Consider the following 23983-nt stretch of genomic DNA (forward strand, 5'->3'; position numbering starts at 1 on the left):
AGAGAGGGAGGAGCAGAGAAAGGAAGAGAGAGAGAGTCCTAAGCAGACCCTGCAGTGTCAGTATAGATCCTGATGCAACGCTGGAACCATTGAACCATGAGATCATGACCTGAGCCAAAACCAAGAATTGGAGGCTTAACCCACTGAGCCACCCAGAGTCTTCAAAATATTGTTTCATTTGAAATTTTAGTTTATCAACACTCTCCACTTGTCAAGAGTTTTGTTTTCTTTTTTCCCCTAGTGGTTTCCAGTTGCCAAGACTTGTAATTCAGTTTCTAAGTAGTAAAAGCGTCCATCCAAGACCTGATAACAAGAGAGCTCATTGTAACATGTGTAACATTTTCTGTAATTATTTTGTTCTTCTTGTAATAGTTTTTTTTAATCAGTTTGTAACTAATAGAATTTCTTTCTCTCCCTCTTTTTTTTTTTTTTTTTTTTTTGGTAACTAAAAATTTTCCTTTAAAAGTCATATTCCTTAAGGGTTTTATATTGCTGAACATTTCCTTTTTGTTTCCAACTTGGATGTTTCAGTTGGTGGTGTAATCATTCTTTAAGGAAACTATCACTTTATCTAAACATGTCATCATTCAAAATGTCCCTGTCGTTTCAATCCACAAAGGACTGGAAGTAGAACAAAATATCAATATGCAGTGAAAGAACTATTTGAGTATTTGGAATCTGGTTTTCCTTTGCAGAAAAAGCAAGTCTGCTATCCAGAACACCACCCAGATAGTATCAAATCACATTAACTAACCATGTGGACCCATTCCAAAAAACCAATTTCAGAGTTACTGGGTTTTCTGACTTTGAACAAGATAATGCCATTTCTATTGAAACGATTCACTGAAATTCAAATTTAATGCAGCCTGGACTATGGTCATTACCCATAGCTACCTAGAGTTATCTTGCCTTATGAGATCTAGCATAATTTCTGTTTTTCTCTGATATGACCAACTTTCCTTTCTGGGATGTTAATTTATAGGAAATGGTATATTTAGAAATAAATATGAAAGTATCCTTGAGGCATGAAAAACTTGCTCCTCTTGAGGGCTTTCTGGCTTGGTGGTACTGGGTTGGTTTGTTTTCTTCTTATTCCCAGAGTGAACACAAATCAGCAGTTTGTAACGCCCTAATTGCAACCAAGACCAAAAACTTAATGCCAATAATACCAATAAAGCAACTTGAAGAAAATCATTACATACTAGGCTAGCTATTAATGATGATGATAATCATAATAATGATATTTTATGTCTCTGTAGTGCCTTTACTCTGAGCATCTCGGAGGACTTTATGGATAAATGCTTTGATCTTACCCAAATAAATCTGATTTTTCATTTATATGCACTTCTGTAAAGTTGCTTCAAATCTCAACATTAATCAAAAACACGGAATCTCTCAATTTTAACATTTCAACACTTAGCTTATTTAAAGAATACCTGTGCACTTTTTTGATGTTCTAGAAACAGCTTGTTTCCTGGGAATTGATTATAGGTGTTATCGGAGTTAAACATCTATTATTGTAAGAGGTACCAGAATAAATATAGATATTTGCATCTCTTCTAGGTCATGGATAGAAATTCTAATGACTTAGAAAAGCAAATCTTGGAAAAATTTGTCTGATCTCAGTAAAATGTAGGCATTTCATTGTTGCTGTTTTTCCAACTTGAATATCTGAGTAGGAGAATTCTTTGTATTTTTAAAAAAATACACACACACACACACACACACACACACACACACACACACACAAACTCCTTGGGTTTAATGGTGGTCTGCCATATTGTAAGATACTCCAGAAATGAGAGTACTCTATGAATAATATTTCTTCCTTTGCTCTATGTGGATCTTTCCTGATAGAAAAGGGCAGCTTTGACCAAAGGGTACATTTTGCTCTGTGGTAAAAGCATCAAGTAGCTAATGGTCTCCTGATAGAATCTATACTCAACTTCCCCAGGTTCATTCATGAGCAATCCCAAACATTTGGCTTGGTCATTTAGCCAATGTTACATAAACAACAACAAACCCCAGTACCCAGTAGGATTACTGAAAGCACTAAAAGAATTAAAGACTGAGGAAGTTCCTAACATGATGCCAGGCATCTATGATGGCTTATGAAGCAGGGGCATGATCCCACTGAAAATTAAGTTAAAACAAAACAAAACAGAACAGAAAACAGGTTGAAATAATAACAGAAAATTCAATTGCTATCTTACGACCAGGTCTCTTAACCTGGGGTCCATGAATAGCCACCTCTCTAGACAGCTTATAAGCAAAATTGGAGAAAAATCTGTACATGGGAACTCTTCCAGAGTCTATCCCTCTCATCAGAGATTCCGAAGAGTCCCTGACCCAACAGAGTTCAGATACCACTGCCTTACAGTGATAATAGTGTTGTCAATAGCAGTGACAGCATGACAGGAAAACCTTCTCCCTCCTTCCCTACCCACCACACCCTCACACATTCACTACAGGGGAGAAAAAAAGTTTTATAAATTGGAATACTTGATAATTTCGTGACTGAGGCTGATACTTTCCTGGTGTTTTTATTTGTAAATGAAAGTGTGAAGTCCATGAACCCTGCACTACTGGTCTCCCATTATCTGGACACACTAGCTTGATTGATGTGTTCTCTTTCTCCTTTTCTTCCTCTTCTACTCTTCTTATCTGTATATCCCCTTCCACTAATTTCTGGATACACAGAAGTCAAAATGTTGACATGCAGCTAGATGGGGATGCACAGTGTTTGTGAATCCCAGTGCCTGGGGTTTGTGAAGTAGCTTTTAGTTTTAAAGCATTCACTGTGAGGTAGGGTATGATTCATTTTGCCTTTTGCAGATCAGAAAACGGAGCTCTGAGTGGCTAAATGAGTTGTCCAATTGTAGTCAGCTAGTACAAGACAGAGTCAGGGCCCAACCCTACGAAGTCCCAATTCAAAATCTTATTCCTCCAACTGAGACCACTTTTCCCAAAGGGACACAGCCTGGCTGCCTTCCCCCACAATACTCCATAGAAAAGCGTTTCAAAATCAAATGCATCCTAATTAACATGGCTCTGAATTGGAAGATATAGAAGGTCTGAAAGACAACAACAACAACAAAACAACCGTTCAACTTTCTTACCCAACACGTGACCGGAAGACCCCACGTAAAACAAAAGTACCAAATGATGCCAAACTACACCAGTCTGTGTCTTTGAAAGTAACCCCTCACAATGGAGAGCTGGGGCAGGCAATAACTTTTTACCCCATTTTCCCTAACCACCAACCCAAAACGTGTATTCTAAGTGAATTAGCCGCCATATGGAGGAGTTTTCTCTCATCTACCTGCTTTAGCTTTTCAAAGTGTTTAGACCACATCGCTCTGGACCTAAACCCCCTCCTTAGCATCAGTCCTCTCCTTGATGCTGATCTCCCCAAGGCTATTTTTCTACTGCAACCAAACCTACTGTATTTTTTGCCAAATCCGTCTGTCTAAAATACAGGCCAGGTGACATTAGCCCCCTGCTCAAAAACGCTTTATTGATGGTGACCCTACTACAGAATACTATCGAGGGCTTCTATAATCTGGACTCAAGCCACCTTTTCAATTTTGTCTTTCTACCCTGCCACACTGAAGATGGCAATTCATCATCATTTACCCCCCCAGGCACACGTGTTCATTCAACGACTAGTTGTTGAATACCTACCGTGTACATGGACTCTGTTAAGCTGCAGGAATATCACAGGCATGTGGTTCCTGACCTCATAGAGCTCATGGCTAAGTGGAGAAGACAGGCAATAAACAAGAAAATAACTGAACTGTGGGAAGAATTTCTAAGGAAAAAAACATCATTCCTGAATACAGAAATGGGGATGGGACTTGTGGAAGAGAGAAAAGGATCTAGTCAAATAAGATAGTTGGGGACTACAATAGCTGAAGGTACAACATTCAAATAAGAGGAAGTCATCCCTGCAAATGAGCCTTCCAGACTGAGGGACCAGCATGTATGAAGAGCCTAAGATGGGAAAGAGCTTGCAGAATGGGCAAGAGGCCTGTCTGAATGGAGAGCAAGGGACCGAGACTATAGCCTCCAATGAGGCAAAGTCTACATCATGGAGGTCCTTAGACCCATGGAGAGAATTCGTTTTTTCACCCAGTGTAATAGTTTTAAGCAGAGAAGTGCCACAATCGGATTAATATTTTTTTAAAAATCAAAGAGACATTGGTAACCAAGATAAGCCTCTGTCTTCAAAGGGAACTGAAAATAGAATAGTAATCATGCTGAAAAGCAGAAGTACTGAAGTATAGGGAAAAAAATGATACAGGCTGTTGTACGAGTATGTGTTTACTTCAGGTTTTCTGCTAACAAAACATGAGACTAGAAAATTTTCGAAGATCCATTTTAGGCTTGAAACAATCTAAAGCCTATCCAGCCTGGAAGTATGATCTTGCATATTCTGTATGGAGACAAGGTGAAAGTCAGAGCTTTTCGGCACAACTTCAACTCTTTGGGCCCAAATCTATTGTAGGGGTCTGGGGGTAGGGGCAGGAATAGATTGTATATACATTATACAGAATACATTACAAACTAAGCTCAGCCTGAATTTCAGAGCATGCAAACTCATGGTATTCCTAAGTAAATTCCATATATAAAGTTAGCTAACACCTAAGGACATCTACCGTCTAAGAAAAGTCAGCAGAACCCCCTTAAATATCAAAAAGAGGAAGCCCACAGCATTCCCACCAATTTTGAGTAAAATCTGCCCGAGCTAGGATCAAATCCTTTATATGTTTACAGCCTGTCTCACATTAGAGATGCTTTTTTCTCTTTTTCAAGTCTGATGTAATCTTTCTTTCTTTCTTTCTTTCTTTCTTTCTTTCCTTTCTTTTTTTTTTTTTTTTTTTTTTTTTTTTTTTTTTTTTTTTGACAAAACTGTGGAGCAAACCCTAGGAAAACCGTGTGGAAATAGATTTTAAACAAATGTGTTATAGAAGCACGTTAACACCTAAGCAGGCGGTAGCATTGTCCCCTGAAGAATCTGGCCTTGTTTGCAGACCATTGAGGCCCTTTGAGGTTGCACATCGGCTTGCTCGCAGTTGGGCCTGAATTGTCACACCGCTGAAGACACAGCACGAGGTGTCTAACCCTTCTCTGGGACTGCTGTGTGGGCCGATGTCAACACCGCTGGCCTTGCTGCCTGGATTCTACATGATTTTCACTATTGACCCTCCAGTTCCTGTGGCTCTGAATCAATAACTTTTTGTTACTAAAGCTTCCCTTAAAAACACATGAGCAAGGTTAGAACGAGAGAGTGTGCTTTTTCTGTGTCTCAGAATGTCCTTATTCCCCCGGTAGACCATGGATCCGGGACGTGGCTATGAATGTTGGCGTGTGTGGAAACGGAAAAAGCAAACCTTCCCCACAACAGCTTAACGTGAATTACAAAATGCACGAATCCAGAGCCCCGGCTTATCATTTGTGGTCTCTCTTGTGGCCAGTTCCAAATCTGCCTGAGGGGGGGTCCCAGCAGCAGGCCCCCCAGCACCATCCCCAAGGGAGTCACATGCGATATAGTGATTAAGCGGTGTTTCTGGAGCTTTCTTCATGATGCTGACAGAGGATGTGACCCCCACTTAACTTCCTAACCTTTTCTTTTGATCAGATTCCCAGGTAGCTATAGCAATTCCGAACTGTAGCCCGTTGAGTTTGAAGATATTACGAATAAGCCTCCGCAGCTGTGGCAGTATTGAAAGAAATTGTTTCTTACCAGGCACGATGGGCTGCTTGGAACAGCCTCATAAGGCTTGACTAACAGTCTGGAGGCTGTGTTGGTGCAATACAGCTCTCGGTATAAAATAACACCCACCCAACACAATTTGCTTAGAATCTTGCTCAATGACTACTTGAGGCAGAAGTCATTAAAGTGACTCTGAGGAAGGGGCGCCTGGGTGGCTCAGTCGGTTCAGCATCCAACCTCAGCTCAGGTCATGATCTCGCAGTCCGTGAGTTCGAGCCCCACGTCGGGCTCTGTGCTGACAGCTCAGAGCCTGGAGCCTGTTTCCGATTCTGTGTCTCCCTCTCTCTCTCTCTGATCCTCCCCCGTTCATGCTCTGTCTCTCTCTGTCTCAAAAGTGAATAAACGGTAAAAAAAAAAAATTAAAAAAGTGACTCTGAGGAAATCCATTTAAAAACTGATGCCACCTTTTTAGGACATGGTAAAGAATTTTCTCTAGCTTTGAAAGAGTTGGACTCCTTTCAGTGCTATCGTCTCTGCCTGATATACCAAGCGGCTCGCGGTGGGTCAGGGAGCTCGAGGCGGCACCTGCTATATGCTCTGCTTAGGAGCAATCCATCCGAGGAGACCATACTTCCCAGAGCAGTGATGTTGCTGCTCCTACGTATAAAAACCACAAAGCAACATCAGAGGCTTATCTTCCTTAGGAAACCACATAAAGATGGGCTGCACTGTTTTCTAAGTGGAAAAAACAAACAGAACCATGGAAACGCAACGTTATCGAGAGCTAATGGGATTAGGAAAACAGATACCTTAAGTAATCAAAATGAATTCATTAATTTCAAAAATGTCCTTTGTTGAACATTGATGAGCCTGTGTTTTAAGAATGTAATACTTCGGTTCTTTCGTACGGATACTTGGCAGAATATAAGGCTTTATATTTCCAACATTCTTTCTCTGGAGCCTGGCTGCTTAGGCGGAATCCTGGCTCTGTCACTTTTTAGTTAAATTTAAGTCCCAAAGTTCACTATATCTGAGTTTCTTCTATGAGCTTGGGGGCAATTTTAAGAATCTCATAGAACTGATGGGAAGGTTAAATAAGTTAATGTATATAGAAAACTAGAATGCTATGTGGCCCACCATAGGAAGAGCCGAATAATTTTAAAGTTCATTGCCATCATCATCATCTTCTTCTTCTGCTTCTTCTTTTTCTTCTTCTTCATCTTCATCATCATCATCATCATCATCATCTCTGTCTTCTTGGTAAATTCCCACAACAAAACAGTAAGGAGCTATGGACAACGTGTTCTAATATAAAAATAAAAGAAACTAAGGCCCTTGAGGGAATGAATGAATAACTGTATGAATAAATATTTAAATATTTAATTTTTTTATTTTTAAAAAGTGCTTTTTTATTGATTTATTTTTTAAATATAATTTATTGTCAAGTTAGCTGGCATGCAGTGTATACAGTGTGCTCTTGGTTTCTGGAGTAGATTCCCAGGATTTGTAGCTTACATACAATATCCAGTGCTCATCCCAACAACTGCCCTCCTCCATGCCCGTCATCCATTTCCCTCTCTCCCCTGCCCCTCCCATCAACCCTCAGTTTGCTCTTTGTATTTAAGAGAGGTTTGCCTCCCTCTCTGTTTGAAACTACTTTTTCCCCTTCCCTTCCCACATGGTCTTCTGTTAAGTTTCTCAAATTCCACATGAGTGAAAACATATGATATCTGTCTTTCTCTGACTGACTTATTTCACTCAGCCTAATACCTTCCAGTTCCATCCATGTTGTTGCAAATGGCAAGATTTCATTCTTTTTCATTGCCAAGTAGTATTCCATGCTGTGTATAAACCACGTCTTCTTTATCCATTCTTCAGTTGGTGGACATTTGGGCTCTTTCCAAAATCTGGCTATTGTTGAAACATTGGGGTACCTGTGCTCTATGAATCAGCACTCCTGTGTCCTTTGGATAAATTTCTAGTAGTGCTATTGCTGGGTCATAGGGTAGTTCTATTTTTAATTTTTTTTGAGGAACCTCCATACTGTTTTCCAGAGCAGCTGCACTAGTTTGCATTCCTACCAACAGTGCAAGAGGGTTCCCATTTCTCCACATCCTCGCCAACATTGATTGCTTCCTGAGTTGTTACTTTTAGCCACTTTGACCAGTGTGAGGTGGTATCTCAATGAGGTTTTGATGATGATGTGATGTTGAGCATGTGTCTGTTAACCATCTGTATGTCTTCTTTGGAAAAGTGTCTGTTCATGTCTTCTGCTCATTTCTCCACTGGATTACTTGTTTTGGGGGTGTCGAGTTTGATTAAGTTCTTTATAGATTTTGTATATACTAATCCTTTATCTGATATGTCACTTGCAAATATCTTCTCCCATTCCATCAGTTGCCTTTTAGTTTTGTTGATTGTTTCCTTTGCAGTGCAGAAGTTTTTTATCTTGATGGGGTCCCAATAGTTCATTTTTCCTTCTATTTCCCTTGCCTTCGGAGATGTGTCGAGTCAGAAGCTGCTGCGGCTGAGATCAAAGAGGTTGTTGCCTGTTTTCTCCTCTAGAGTTTTGATGGTTTCCTGTCTCACATTTAGGCCTTTCATCCATTTTGAGTTTATGTTTGTGTATGGTGTAAGAAAGTGGTCCAGGTTCATTCTTCTGCATGTTGCTGTCCAGTTCTCCCAGCACTATTTGCTAAAGAGACTGTCTTTTTTTTCCATTGGATACTCTTTCCTGCTTTGTCAAAGATTAGTTGGCCATACATTTGTGGGTCTATTTCTGGGTTCTCTATTCTATTCCATTGGTCTGTGTGTCTTTTTGTGTCAATACCATACTGTCTTGATGATTACAGCTTTGTAGTAGAGGCTAAAGTCAGGGATCATGATGCCTCCTGCCTTGGTTTTCTTTTTCAACATTTCTTTGTCTATTTGGGGTCTTTTGTGGTTCCATACAAATTTTAGGATTGTTTGTTCTAGCTCTGAGAAGATAAATATTTTTCTTTTTAAATAAGACTTTCCAGGGGTGCCTGGGTGGCTCAGTCGGTTGAGCATCCAACTTCAGCTCAGGTCATGATCTCGCGGTCCGTGAGTTCGAGCCCTGCGTTGGACTCCGTGCTGACAGCTCAGAGCCTGGAACCTGCTTCAGATTCTGTGTCTCCCTCTCTCTCTGCCCCTCCCCCCACTCATGCTCTGTCTCTGTCTCTCTCTCTCTCTCAAAAATAAACATTAAAAAAAATCAGACTTTCCAGGGGTGCCTGAGTGGTTGAGTCGGTTAAGTGTCTGACTCTTGATTTTGGCTCAGGTCCTGATCTCATGGTTCATGAGTTGGAGCCCTGCATCGGGCTCCAAGCTGGCAGTGGGAGGCTGCTTGAGATTCACTCTCTCTTGCTCTCTGTCTCTGCCCCTCTGGTTCTCTCTCTCTCTCTCTCTTTCTCACTCTCTCAAAATAAATAAACTTTAAAAAGTAAAAAATAAAAATAAAAATAAAATAAAATTAAATTAAATTAAATTAAATACTTTCCAACTAATAACAGCAGAGCCATGACTAGAATTCTCAGCCCTTTCCAATGACAGCACCACTCAGAACCTGCTCCAGAAAGTGGACACCAACCACCTTAGTGTGCGTTTACTATAGCCCTATACCATTTTCTTGAATCATTGGTTGCAAATTCCACACCACCTGCAAGGTGTCTATTTTCTTCTCACCGTCTCTTGAAGGCATTAGGTGTTGTAGGATAAAGTCACAGCCAGGAATTTCTCCCGATCCCTGGATATGTATCCCTAGGTCTTATACTCATATTCACCTCTTTTAAATTACAAAGCAGTTGATACACAAATTGCTTCCATTCCCTCTCTCAAAAAGTAAATTTCTTCCTATTCGCTGGGATGACTCCTCTTCCTCTTCTTCTGTCTCTTTTCCTCCTTCCCTCCCTCCCTCTAAATTTCTATAGATTTCTGTTTCATCAGTTATTCTCCTTTTCTAAAGTATCCTCAGATTATTTTTGCTCCCTCCTCCATCTTTTTTTACTTTAAAGAAGAAAAGATCTTCCCTGTCATGTCAAATATTTACTTTCCATTGTGACTTTTCATTAAGGGTCCATAGTCTCTCTCTGCTCACTCCCATATCCTATAATCCAGCACATATGTTTGTCAAACTTATTGGGATTTCTTGCTCGAAAGTCACCGGGAAGCCACTTACTATTGTATCTAGCGCCCTTTTCTCAGCCCTCACTCCCTTCCTCACTCAAGAAGTGACACCCAGGTAGGGTGGGGGTATCTCTCTCTGCACACTCTCCCTTGGAGCTCATTGCCTCAATGCCATTCTCATTGTCCTCACAACCTTCCCTCAGGCTTCTCTGTTGTCTTTGTTTTCTTACCTGACTTTTAATTTTTTTTCAGTTAAAAAATGTCTGTCTTCAAGCCCTAGTCACCGTCCCTCCTTTATTTACTTACCTGTATTATGGATCTATTAAATTCCACCTTCTCACTAAAAGCTCTTCACCTTCTAATGATTTCCCTATTTCATGTACTGGTCATGGGTGACTCTCAAGGGATTGGAAGTAAAAATGGCCTGGGATTCAATCTGAGCTTTGCCATTTACTGTATCATTCGGGGAGAGGCTTCCTAACTTCTCGGAACTTCAGCACATCCTCCATAACGTGGGCTTGAGATGAGGAAATTATAAGTGCATACAGTGCCATCCTGTAAAGGGGATCATGGGAAGTTACCCCCTGCCCACTCCGGAGTCCCACCCCACCACACACATCCCTTCCCCGCTTGATTCCAGCACTGAAATCAGTACCAGACTTGAGTCCTTCCCAAGCCCCATCTCCCAGACCCAGTTTGTCGAGTCCACCTGCTTAACCCTCCTTCCTGTGGGTTTTCTTTCCACCTCCAGAACACAGCCTCATGGTTCACTGCTGGCTTGTCAACACAGTCTTCTCTCTAGTTCCACCACCTCCAGTTTCTCCCAACTTTCAATCCACCCTGGACAATGGCACCAGATTAATAAATATTCCAACACACTGCTCAAAACAATTACTTTCCTAGGGTGCCTGGGTGGCTCAGTCAGTTAAGCGACTGACTCTTGATTTTGGCTCAGGTCATGATCTCACGGTTTGTGAGTTTGAGCCCCACATCAGGCTCCATGCTGACAGCAAGGAGCCTGATTGGGAATCTCTCTCTCCCCCTCTCTCTGTGTTCCTCTGCTGCTTGTGCTCACTCTGTCTCTGTCTCTCTCTCAAAAACAAATAAATATTAAAAAAGTATTACTTTCCCAAGGCAACCCACCTCATGAGTAGGACACAGATTTGAGCCCAATCTACTCCTGAGTCTGTATTCAAAACCACAAGCCTGTGCTATCTCCGTATCAATGCTTGGACTTGAAATTCAAAATCCTTCATGATCTGACCCCCCTCTACCTATTCAAGCTTTTCTTCTGCCAGACCTATATATCAGTATTTGATTTACTTGCACTTCCTAACATAAGCTTTCTTTATCCTTCAGGATTCTTTCAGCTATGAGTAACAAAACACTAACTCAAGTGGCTTAAACAGTAAGGGGATTTATTATCTCATGTAACAAGTCCAGAGCTGGAATAGTTCCAGAAGCATTTAATATCACATTTGAACAATAATCCTAAGACCTAGATTTCCTCCATCTTCCCTCCACTTTGGTCTATTCAACATGATCTCATGTGAACTCTCTCTGTGGTTCCAAGATGGTACCTTAGTTCTAGAAAGCACGTACAGATACAACCATATCCAATAAAAGTAAAGACAGCAGCTATACGGTGCACCATGATTTGAGTGAAGAATCTTTTCCCATACCCCACACCTGTACCCCAGCCTTTCCCACCAGACTTCCCTTGACATTTCATTGGCCAGAGCTTTATCACCATCACCGAATAATTTGTAAACAAACCACCATGAAGCCAGATACATTTAGAGGCTTCCAACCTTTGTGAGATATGTCCACAGTGAAAATTACATTGTACATCCCAACTCACTACATGCATAAACACATTTCATAATTCATATATAAAATGCAAACGAAAGTTTTACAAAATAAAATACATCCTTACTATATGATGCATTCAGATATTTTCTATTTTATTTTATTCTCTATACTACTCTACTCCTTTAATAAAAAACAAACAAACAAAAAACCCAGTAAATTGGTTTTGCAGCTCCCTAGTAGACTGACTGTTACCTGCACTTCAAAAAACACTGGCTTCTACTAATGAGAATTTACTCAAGTATTGTCAGAGAGAGGTGAACTCAAGAATATCATCGAGTCAGTATGGTGAAAGGGGAAATGACTTTTTTAAAGACAGCCAATCCTTTCTCATTTTTGTGTGTCTTAGATTATATATTTATCATTTGCCCACACATATGACACCCCTCACTCAACATTCATTTGCTAACATTGGGATGTTTCAAACTTGGGCTGCTTCAACGCACTGCTGAAAAGGCCGGGGTTTTTATTTAGAATTTTGAAAAACTGACATCTCACAGTAGTTTGTAAGTCACAGAAAATAAATCAAGCATTTTTTTTTTAATTTCAAGATCTAGTTTCTTTTGATGATTCAAGTAGGGTAAAAGGTCATGGGAGTTCAATTAATTTACTTTAAAATGCTCCTTTTAAATGATGTCCAAGGAATAAATCACCAAAGATTAATCTGGAAAAACCAAGTCTCTCCCTCTTGTTTGGGATGTCTTAAGATCTGAGAACAGCTGGCCCCATCTCTGTTCTCTCTTCTCCTGATTCATCTTGCCCGTGATCCCAGGGAGAGGTCACCCTGGGGCCCTAAATAATATGAGCCTGTACACAGAGACTGCCACTTTCTCCCTGCAACTACCTTACCCTTAAGAACCCTGCCAAGCTCAGCAAAGGCTTTAAAGGAACTGGGCTTTGTACCCAGATCTGCTTTTCACCCCCTGTGCCTGGCTCTTCACACATCTATGATCATTTATATTTTTACAGTAACACCTTGGTGTGTCCAAGGTTCCTGAGCATCTGTTAGGTATAAAGCATGGTGCAAGGCTACAGGGAACCCCACATGGATAAGCCATGATGCTTATTCTTAAGTGACTTGGAATCGAACACAGGGCCTAATCCTGCAAACAGCTATCTAAACAGAAATTTAATAGTGGAGGTTTCCAAGAAGGGATATTCGCTAACATTTGGGGAGTGCCAAGAGCCAGATACGGAGTTAGGCCATTTATTTAAACTACCCTTATCAAAAAGCTATACCTCTTTTGCAGTATTATCATGTCTGTTTTGCAGATGAGGAAACTGAGGCTCAGAGAATCCTAGTAACTTTTCCAGTGGGACATGATTAGTAAGCAGTGAAGCCCAAGGGCAGAGATCCTTTAGATTCCAACGTTTAGTGTTTTCTCTGGCATTTTCTCTGAGTCCACAGGCAAAAGAGAATTTTACCCAGAGGAAAGGAAGGCATATTTGAAATGTGCTTTGAAAAAGAAAGATGTGTTTCTCAGTATAGGGGGCAGTGCGGGGTGCTGGATACAGAAGGCAAGGCTTCAATGAGTTTTGCAGGCTGGCAAGGGCAGGTTGGGTTCAGGGGATGCTAAACAGTGCAGATTGGTTGCTATGTGAGGTATGAGAGACCTCACAAAAGAAAGCAAATCTAGAAAAGTTGCTAAATTCAATTCCCCCAGTTTTTATAATCCAGTAGACATTTCCAAAGGAGGAAGGGCCTTCTGCAGCTTAACTATTTAGATTGTAAGTCAGGGGGGCTGGGGGGAATACTGGAAGGGCCATACAGAACAGGAACCAGATGTTGTATTCCTTCACAATGCTCAGAACAAGAGCTCGGTGCTTTGCAGCTAGGAGGTAAACTGTACTTTACCTCAAATGAATGAATGACAGACAAACAAAGGAGGTTTTCCTGCTCTCTCTTGCCATGTTGCTTAAGAAGTGGGTCAGGGTGGGGTGCGTGGGTGGCCCAATCGGCTAAGCATTGGACTTCAGCTCAGGTCATGATCTCATGGTTTGTGAGTTCGAGACCCACGTTGGGCTCTGTGCTGACAGCTCAGAGCCTGGAGCCTGCCTCAGATTCTGTGTCTCCTTCTTTCTCTGCCCCTCCCCCGCTCACACTCTGTCTCTCAAAAATAAAGAAACATAAAAAAAAAAAAAAAGAAAGAGAAGAAATGGGTCAGGGTGTGCTGTTGGACAATGGGGACAGGGACAGGGACTGACAGAGCAGAACTCAGGGCAAGCTTGACTCGTCCCTCTATACCAGCCTCCAGATGAGTGAGCTAAACAATATAGCCTTTCACTGCTTCTCTGGTTTGGCAGAAGTGATGTGCTGGAGGGCAGAAAGTATTCAAGAGAGAACAGACAGGAGGTAGAGGAGGCAAACGTCCTACAGGATTGGCAGTAGGATCTCCATAACCAATAACCCCCTGGCTCATGCTACCATACCTCCGAGCCACATTTTTTTACACAACAGCCTGGTATTTTCCTTTGGACGAAGGAAGAAAGAAACCTAAATTCTGGCTGTGGGTTACTTACTGCCTTGTGGGTTAGGTGACAAGGAGGTGACACTGGTGTGGAAATTTAGCAGCATGGTGCCACAGTCGGGATGCAGCTTTGTGCCAAAGTTCGGTTTCGAAGACTTCGCAAGTTGTTAATATATAAATTCCAAGCAGGAAGAGGCTCCAATGTGTGGCAGAACAGTTTTGCAAGTTTAGTTTGCTCGGCTTTACAGCCAGATAAAAATGGGCCCCCTTGAAGCCACAGTCACAACCTGAGCAAGTGAAGCCCAAACTGTGAGGACAGTGAGGCGAAAAGGGACAAAAAGGGGACACAAGAGATGGAGGGAACGTCAAACTTAGAGGTACACCTGCTTCTGATACGGTGAAGGCCCTGAATGCTTAATAAATGGTCATGATAATGGCAATAGCAGGAGTTACAGTCACATTAAACAGGAAGTTGCTGGTGCCAGTTTCTGTTAATAATGCTCAGTGACACCTTCCATTGGCCTTTATCTGCCAATCACGATGCAGGATGAAGGCATGCTGGCTACATTTAAGGTAGCAGAGGTTAGGGGGAAAATCTCAGAGATTTTCACACTAGTGTTACCCAATAATTAGAAACACAGATATCGGATGCCGTGGCCTTGGATGAGTGTCACAAGGTTTGTGACTATGATCTCATGAATAGGATGACTCCAGGTGCACCACAGTAAGTATTCTGGGTTTAATCTTGCAGCAATGTCCTTTTAAGAAGTATTACAATCTGGGGGCACCTGGGTGGCTCAGTCAGTTAAGCATCTGACTTCAGCCCAAGTCATGATCTTGCGGTTTGTGAGCTGGCGCCCTGCCTCAGGTGAACTGAGCCCAGCTTGGGGTGATCCCGGCTTCTCTTGCTCTCTCTCTCTCTCTCTCTCTGCCTCTTGCTCACTTGTGCCCTCTCTCTCTCTCAAAAAAGAAAAGGCACAGTAAATCTGGAAGAGCATGGTAATAGCCAGTATACAACCCTTGTGTTGAGTTACCATGTAGCCGAAACTGTCACATGCTCACCTGCAGAGGAGTAAAATGTCAATTTCAACCTTCAGTGAGGGAAAACGTTCAGTTCGTAAAAGTCGGATAGGGTCTTCCAAGGTTGTTAAGGTGAATGTATATTACTTTATTAAGATACAGCGTATTAATTGACACATTTGTTCATAAAGCAGGAGATATTTTCATTTACATCAAAACAATGAAACTAACATTAAAAACTGTTTTGAAGTCAAAAGAATCCAGTGTCAGAGGCTAAGTGCACCAATGTGGTCCATAAACACTTATGCCCTTTCTATCTTCTCCTTTTCTCATGTCATCTTCAAGATGATGTTGATCTTTAAGCTGTAGACCTACACTAAACTCTGTGGAACACAGCACAACAGTCTCCCCCCTCCCCACCCTCCCCGCCCCCGCCCTTTGTCTGTCTCTTTCTCCCTCTACCTGACATCATAACTACACACACAAATGCATTCCCAGGTGTAGTCAAATTAAACATAACAAGAAAGCAGATTTCTCGAAAAGTCTAAATTCTAAGATGAAGAATTTGATACGCTTCCAACTTAGGTCCATAGGAAAAGGTTTGAGTTCTTTCAATTTTGTTTTGCTTCTGGACAGGGAAAGTTCAGGATATTTATTACACGTTGGATGAAACTCACTGTTATTCACTTGCAAATCTAGTAACGCTAGATTGAGGCATTTGCTGAAACTCTTTCTGCCATCAGTAACCTGCCACCAGTAACAAAATCTTCACCGGTCTGTCCTAGGCTATATTTAAGTGAAGAAATGTTACAGCTACAAAGGGATGATCTGGTGACTTCTGTAAAAATAAAATGAGGTGATGGACCCCTGGGTGGCTCAGTGGGTGAAGCATCCGACTCTTGACCTCGGCTCAGGTCGTGAACTTCCAGTTCGTGGGATTGAGCCCTGCCTCAGGCCCTGTGCTGACAGTGCGGAGCCTGCTTGGGATTCTCTCTCTCCCCCTCTCTCTGCCCCTCCCCTGCTCTCGCTCTCTCTCTCACGTTAAACAAACATTTAAAAATAAATAAAAAAGTAAATAAAACGAGATGGAATTTTTCTCTCGTAGGCTGAGCTGATGCCAAGCTGCAATGCCTGGCTTCTGGACTGTGGTTTGTAGGACATGTTATCTTAACAGAAGGCCCGTAAATGTAGAAACAGAGGATGCTATATGAAGTCTTTGTAGTGTCTAAACTTTGAAAGGGATATTCTTCTGGATGAATTGGTTGATCTGCCTTACTTCACAGGTAAGGAAACTCCAGCCTCAAATACTTTTTTTTTTTTTTTTTTTTTGAGACAGAGAGAAAGAGAGAGCATACACTCGAGTTGGGGAAAAGCAGAGGGAGAGAGAGAGAGAGAGAGAGAGAGAGAGAATCTTAAGCAGACTCCACACTCAGCGAGGAGCCTGATGTGGGGCTCGATCCCACAACCCTGGGAACATGACCTTATGTCACCATGATGCAGAAAAACAAAGTAAAATTTGTCATTGTGAAATAATGGAACTCTCATCTGAAAAAGGTAAAGACATTTGCAATAGAGCAGATACACTTTGCTGTGTCAGGCATCAGGCACCACGCTTGTGGGAGCTTCTCCGATTGTGTCAGAGTCCCTTCTGCACCCATTCCCACCTCTGCCCTCAAGTGCTTCTCGTCCTCTCCTCTGCAGTGGTGTCTCCTAGTTCTTTATTTACTCATGCGTGGTTTCGTAGGCTATATTTGTAAGCTTATTTTCCCCACCACATGTTAAAGTCATGGAGAACATAATAGTTTAAAAAATAAATGTGTTAAATGAATAGTGAATAAAGAATATATATATATATTATATATATATATATATAAATTTATTTTTCTATGTCAAAACAACAAGGATAATAGTCCAGTCTAAATACTATGCTATAATATGTGTTAAATGCTTCATATAAGGCACTTAACCTTGTCAAGTTATATAGTAGTAGCTCGATGATATCTATTGAATGCCTACTCAGTCTTCTCCTGGAGCTGTCGAAAAGTGTTATCTTTCCACATGCTAATGATTTCACTTTTAGTATTCATTGATTAAGAAAACATAAATGGATGGACGGATTTTCAGATGCTGACCTTACAATTCCACAATCTCCCAAGGGTCCCTAGCCCATGGGTTGGAGATCTCATGAACTTTAGATTGTTCCAATATCTAGAATGAGACTTATGATCCGTCGTGAGAGTCACTACAATGGAGCAAAGCACTCGCAAACGTGAGCAAAGGCAAAGGTCTGAGAGCTAGAGAGAAAGAGACAGGAGAGGAACAAACAGCAGATCTCCATTGCTTCTTAAAAAAAAAAAAACAAAAAAAAAAAACCCTTTTTTGTCTTACTGAAAAGCTCAAGGGCAGAGTAGCTTCACGCAAGGCTGGATCCAGGAACTGGTTTCTCTGTCAACCAGGCTCTCTCCTCATGATGTAAAGAAGGTTAGCTGAAGCTCAATATAATAACTACTGCAGAAAGTGAGGGTCTTTTCCCCAGTGGTTCCCACAAAATCTCATAAGTGGCAGCAGGTGTATATGTTCTAAATCTGATCCACTCACTGCGGCCAAGAGGATAAAATGTGTGGATGGACAGGCATGGTTTACACGTGGGATGACGAGCCGTTTGGTTTTGCTTGAGATTGTGTTGGCTTTACAGTTGCAAGTCCTGTGTCCCAGAAAACCCTTGGGTAAATCAGGATGGTTGGTCACCCAGCTTTCATACAGGGGACTGAGGATGGGATTATTTCTGAATTACAGGGGTTGAGAACGTGCATAATGGCAGGGAAAACGTTGCCTACACCTACATGTGAACTCTAGCTCTGTGCTAAATACAGCCGTTACAAGTGCACATTGTTGACTTGAAATGCAGTAATCTACATCATAGTCAAAAGCAGGTCTGAAATGGGGCGCCTGGGGGGGCTCATTCGGTTAAGCGTCCGACTTCGGCTCAGGTCATGATCTCACTGCTTGCGGGTTCTAGCCCTGTGTGAGGCTCTGTGCTGATAGCTCAGAGCCTGGAGCCTGGTTCAGATTTTGTGTCTCCCTCTTTCCCTGCCCCTCCCCAGCTTGTGCTCTGTCTTTCTCTCTCAAAAATAAATAAACATTAAAAAAAATTAAAAAAAAAAAAGTAGGTCTGAACTGAGATGCCCATTAAGTTAAAATGCACACTGGATTTTAGAAACCTACTATGAAAAAAATAACGTAAGTTATCTCATTAGTAATTCTGTTAATGAATAATATTAATTGACTTGCTGAAATGGCAAGGCTTTACATATGTTGAGTTAAATGAACTATACTATTCTTTTTACTTTTTTAATGTGCCTATTAGAAAATTTAAAACTCACATTGTGTTTCTGCTGCACAGCACAGCTATAAGATTTTTAACAAGGTAATAATGTAATTATGTCATGTATAGGTGGGGACATATTTAAAAAGATGCCTTGAATGTATGGGCATCTTAAATAGCAAATGATAAATTAGAGAACATCAGGCCCACAAACAATGGGAGATAAAAATATCAAATTCAAGACCAAATTTATTCACTCACCTCTTCCTTTCCTCATCTGTGCCGGGATCAGCCTTAAGTCCTGGGACTTCAGGCCCAAATGTCCTTCAAGAGCGCAGAGACCAGAAGGGAAAAGACTGGCAAAAAAAAAAAAATTGTAATGCAAATAATGTTGTCAGTAATATGATAAACTCTCATGCCCCTGGTCTGTATTGATTTAATTAATTCTACCATCCAAGTAAGTTTTGTTTATTCAATCCATACTGAGCCTTTCCTCTTTTTATTTCATGCCAAGTTCCTTGAGACTAGGAATCGTGTACTACTAAGCTGCATTGCTTACTAACCAATTGCTGTGGTTTCAGAGCTCCCTTTTTACATCATGATCAAATGTTTCTTCATCCCTTAGTCACTCTGACCAGAAGCAGGTGAGCCCCAGGAAAGCTGATGGGCTTAGGTTCTAAATATCACCAATGTTCCTCACCAGCTCCCTTACCTAAGGAAAGTGGTTAACCACTCTGTGCCTCATTTTCCACCAACAGCACTGAGAGACAAGATCCTAAGTGACTCTTCCAACACACACACACACACACACACACACACACACACACACACACGTCTTTGCTCGCAATTTAGCTTATTATTGTCAATCATCTGAAAATACCAAATGCTTACAAACACTCCAACTTACTGTCATTGGATTCCTTCGATATAACTATTTTCAGTCACGGGGAGGGTTCTGCATACTAGCGACTGGGTTCCCTCTAAACATCCTTGAGAATGTTTATTTGAAAAGATTACCTTGTTTTCCTTCAGGATTAAGTCATGGTCACTGCAGAGAGAGATGATTTGGAAAAATGACAAACAGTTTTTGATCGTTCCTCAAAGGCTGCCCTTGTTAAATGAATATGCCCACAGAAAAACAAAATGTATTCTAGCCCACACACGTTAGAGGCATTTTTCAAACACCTAGATTAGAGAAGATAGGTATTACAAATAACATATTTGTTGCATAGAGTGAAGAAATCACAAACTTGCTTGGATAAACACTATTAAATGCATACTTACCCAGTGGATTGCGACAGTTCCCCTCTGGCCCTCACTGACGAGCTTGACTCCAGCTGTAAATTTGCTTGCAAAACTTCCTTGTCAGAGAACTCGCCCTGTTAGGAGGACTCAACCCTGGCTTCGAATCTGCAAGGACAGAAAAATCGATGTGACAGAAAAGCGGTTGCTTGTGTCAGGCCTAAGGAGAGAAAAGGCTTTAAATTAATCATGATTTAGGGATGCTCGTGAGGCGGTACAAAGGCACATTCCTCTGGAGTCTCTGAGAAAAGGGGGGGAAAAAAGAGCCTGGAGCGCTCTGGTTATGCTACCCGCGGATCCTGCCCTTCTGTTATAAACAGAATTCAGTGTTTATGGTGGGAGTTGATCTTGTGTAAGCAGATAAAAATGCATCAAAATCTACCAGCTGTTGGTTTAAGCGGTTATGCACAGTATCTCTCCACGTATAGGGTAAAGGTAAATGAAAGTTTCATCTTCTCTCCTAGAACCTGTGAACTGAGTTCCATAAGCTGGGAGGCTTTTAGATTATATATTAAATTTTGATTCCCCACAAAAGCAAAAGCTGATTTGAGCTTCTTATCTGGAGAGAGGTTGAGCATCACCCTCTGGATGTGCCTTTGTTCATTCCTCACCTACCTTGTATAATCAGAGCATCTAAATATGAAAAAGAGGGGCACCTGGGTGGCTCAGTAGGTTACGCGTCCGGCTTCGGCTCAGGTCACGATCTCACAGTTTGTGGGTAGGAGCAGCACGTTGGGCTCTGTGCTGACAGCTCAGAGCCTGGAGCCTGATTTGGATTCTGTGTCTCCCTGTCTCTCTGCTCCTCCCCCGCTCATGCTCTGTCTCTGTCTCTCTCTCTCGCTCTCTGAAAAATGAAGATTAAAAAATGTTTAAATAAAAAAGTAATTTGTGCGTGGCTTATAGTCAGTGTCTTACAAAGCTGTCCCGAAAGACCTACTAAGGTTCTGCTCAACTGCCACCATCAGATGGCACCTGTGAGGCAGCAAACCTTCTAATGCCACCTCCGCCGTCAATCTCTGTTGGCTAAACAAGGCCGCTTCAATTAAGAGATGTCTGCCTCCATTACCCGTTTGGGTAGTCGAGTCTGCATCGGAGAGAAAGACATCCTGGTCAACTGACTTCAGACTGACTTTGTTCCTGCACCAGGCATCACACCCGGTTAGCCAAACAAGCATCAGCCATTCCAGGCTAAATTAGGAAAAATGCACCCCCCTCTAATGAGCTGCTAACCACGGGGGTGGGCGAACATGGGATTCAGTGATGGAGAAGGACAACGTCCAGGGTTGAGACATGTTCAGAGATAGAAGGGAACTTGGTCTTTCATCCTTAGGCTAAACCTTCATCTGGCATCAGAGGCCAGGTCAGTGAACCAGATTCATTTGTTTCCACGGCCATCTCCAACAGGACCAGGATTTTCCAGGCCTTTAGAAAATCACTGGCCTATGCCATTTGGCCACAGTTGCTTGTCATGATGATACAGCGCTTCTTCCTCAGTTCTTTACTCTGTAAATAGAGAGACACCCCCTAAAGACCCAACAGCATAAGACCCTATTTAAAAAAAAAAATAGTCCTTTGAGGGGTGTCTGGGTGGCTCAGTCAGTTAAGCGTCTGACTCCATCACGGTTCATGGGATCGAGCCCTGCGTCGTGCACTGCACGGACAAACGTGGAGCCTGCTTGGAATTCTACCTTCCTCTCTCTCTGCCCCTACCCCACTCATTCTCATTCTCTCTCTCTCTCTCTCTCTCTCTCTCTCACAAAATAAATAAGCTAAAAAAAATTTTAATGTTCTTTGAAAATAAATAAATAAATAAATAGATATTAAAATAAAAGTAAACAATGTTCCTTTAGCTTCGTTTTATAGTGTCATCTCTGTCATCATAAAACAGCCCTGGGGCACAAGAAGTTCCACCCAACACTATACAAGAGAAAGGTGTAGAAGCTGTTCCCGCCCCCCCAAGGGCTCACGGTAGAAACCACAGAGCACTTCATCTATGCAGATGTAACCAGTACCTATAAACAACAGAATACAAATGCCGAATCCATGAAGCGAAAAATAGAAAATACAAGAGTCTACAGAAAACAGAGTTGTAGGGACGAATAATGTAAGTAAATAGATTTATTATACGTTTTCTTTTTCATTCGTGACATTTTGAAGTGTAATCCAGGGTAAGGAAAAGAATATCTCTGTACAACTCTGCTGCCTCTTACCTTCAGGGATCCTGAAACCGAAACGGAGACACGGCCAGGTAACTAACACGTGGCCACTTTCACAACAGACTCTTTAGAGCGGCACGGTGTATTAAGCCGTTCTCAAAAACAAAACCGTTCTATTTCTTTCCACAGAGGAGACTTACAGACATCAGTGCAGTCTTCTTTGAAAATCAAGAACAGTCTTCATCTGCACCAAGGGACCTTACTAGGAAAGGTTGTGGGCACTCCCTCGCTAGAGATCTTTACAAACAGGATAAACTTTCACCTGTTTTGTGTGACTTTCCCTGAACGCAGATAATAGGCAAAGAAATCCCTTCAAGACCCTCTTTAGTTCTCTCATTCAGGGGTTATTTTCCAGTCATTCCATCCATTTGCCTTTTCTGTATCTTGCAGTCAACTCTTGAGAAAAGACGATCAGAGAAGATGAAGCCAATAGGGTCGGAGTGCCTGATAGGATAGTGACATTCGAACAGTTAATAAATATTCAACCCTTTCTGTATTCCAAGAGCTACTTAGTACTCTACTTGAGTTAGTCGAAAGGAGGCAAAAAATGTTGCAATCTTCCTGTCTAGACCAAATCAGTAGCCAACTTTATAAAGAACCTTCCATGAGCCAAGTCCTATCCTGAGCATTTTACATGAATGATCATAATCTAACAGCAACTCTGTGAAATAGATATTTTATTATTCCCTTTTTACAGAGGACACAACAGAGTCTTGGAAAGATGGTCTTGCACAAACTAACAAGACAAGGAGATGGATTGGTACACAAATTGATTCTTTTATAGTTCTGGAGGTCAGAAATGTGAAATCAGTCTCAGTGAGCTAAAATCAAAGGGTCATCTGGGCTGGCTCCTTCTGGAGCCTCCAGGGGAGAATCTGTTTCTTTGTCTTTTCCAGGAAGGATGTTGTCCTCATTCCTTGGCTCATGGCCCTGCATCACATAATCTTTTCTCTTCTTATCCTGCATTACATTGCCTTCTCCTTTTCTTTATCAAATTGCTCTCTGCTTCCCACCTAAGAGGACAGTTGTGATTACATTTAGATTCTATTCTACCCAGAAAATCCAGGATAATCTCCCCATCTCAAGATCCTCAACTTAATTACATCTGAAAAATCACTTTTACCATATAAGGTGGCATGTGTAGATTCCAGGAATTAGGACCTGGATATCTCTGGGGGCCGTTATCTAGCCTGCCACGAATCAAACTATCTTCTACTTCCTTAAACACTTTGGTCCCTTCTTCCCAGATGAGTAATTCTTAACAAGCTGAGTGACTGATGTTCAGCAAGTGAATGGGTATCTCCTAAAAACTAAAAAGTTTAAATTAAGTCATTTTTTTGGACAGTAGCACAATATAGTGGCAAAGACCTGGGCTTGCAATCAGGAAATGGAGTTCTTCTCATTAATTACACACGCAAACTTGGACCAAGCCCCGCATCTCTTAGAATCAGGGATTGTAAAAGGGTCTCATCATGTGCCAGCTCTGATCAAATCTCTTCAGGCTTCATGGGAAAGGGTGAGCCCAGCTATCAGTGCCTGCCTTGCTTAATCACTGGAGTCCCTTTTAACTCTGACTTTACATGATCAGTGATGTATGAATTATCAATTGCTGCCTAAAGGATCATCTTAAACTTCAGTGGCTTACAACCACAAACGCTTATTATCTAAAACTTTTTACGGGTCTGGTATTTGGGAGCGGCTCAGCTAGTGGCTCTGACTCAGAAGTCCCTCGGGATTCCTGCTTGGGGCTGCAGCCGTCAGAAGGCTTGACAGAAGCTGAAGAGTCTGCCTCCAAGACGGCTCACTCACATGGCAGTCACCAGGAGGCCTCAGCTCCTTCCCACACGCGGCAATCTACAGGCTCCTGGAATGTCCTTATGACATAGTGACTGGCTTTCCCCACAGCACATAAATGAAGAGA

General features: G+C 41.7%; 1 long non-coding RNA gene across 5 annotated transcripts in view; it reads right to left on the reverse strand.

Moving 5' to 3' along the window:
• The window catches only part of LOC132667521 (uncharacterized), a 516104-nt gene extending 494565 nt beyond the window's left edge, over window positions 1-21539 (reverse strand). The window contains exons 1-4 of one of the 5 annotated variants that reach the window (XR_009605204.3): window positions 19829-21524; window positions 19562-19729; window positions 18806-18900; window positions 10501-17655 (exon numbers count right to left, since the gene is read on the reverse strand). This is a non-coding gene — a long non-coding RNA (uncharacterized LOC132667521). Of the gene's footprint in view, window positions 1-10500; window positions 17656-18788; window positions 18901-19561; window positions 19730-19828 lie in introns of those variants that run through there. The other 4 variants (XR_009605200.3, XR_013555728.2, XR_009605201.3 and 1 more) reach the window with 4 other exon arrangements.
• Between the last annotated feature and the right edge of the window lie 2444 nt (window positions 21540-23983).

The sequence above is a fragment of the Panthera onca genome, chromosome B2 (assembly GCF_046562875.1).
Source record: "Panthera onca isolate mPanOnc1 chromosome B2, mPanOnc1 haplotype 2, whole genome shotgun sequence".
NCBI lineage: Eukaryota > Metazoa > Chordata > Mammalia > Carnivora > Felidae > Panthera > Panthera onca.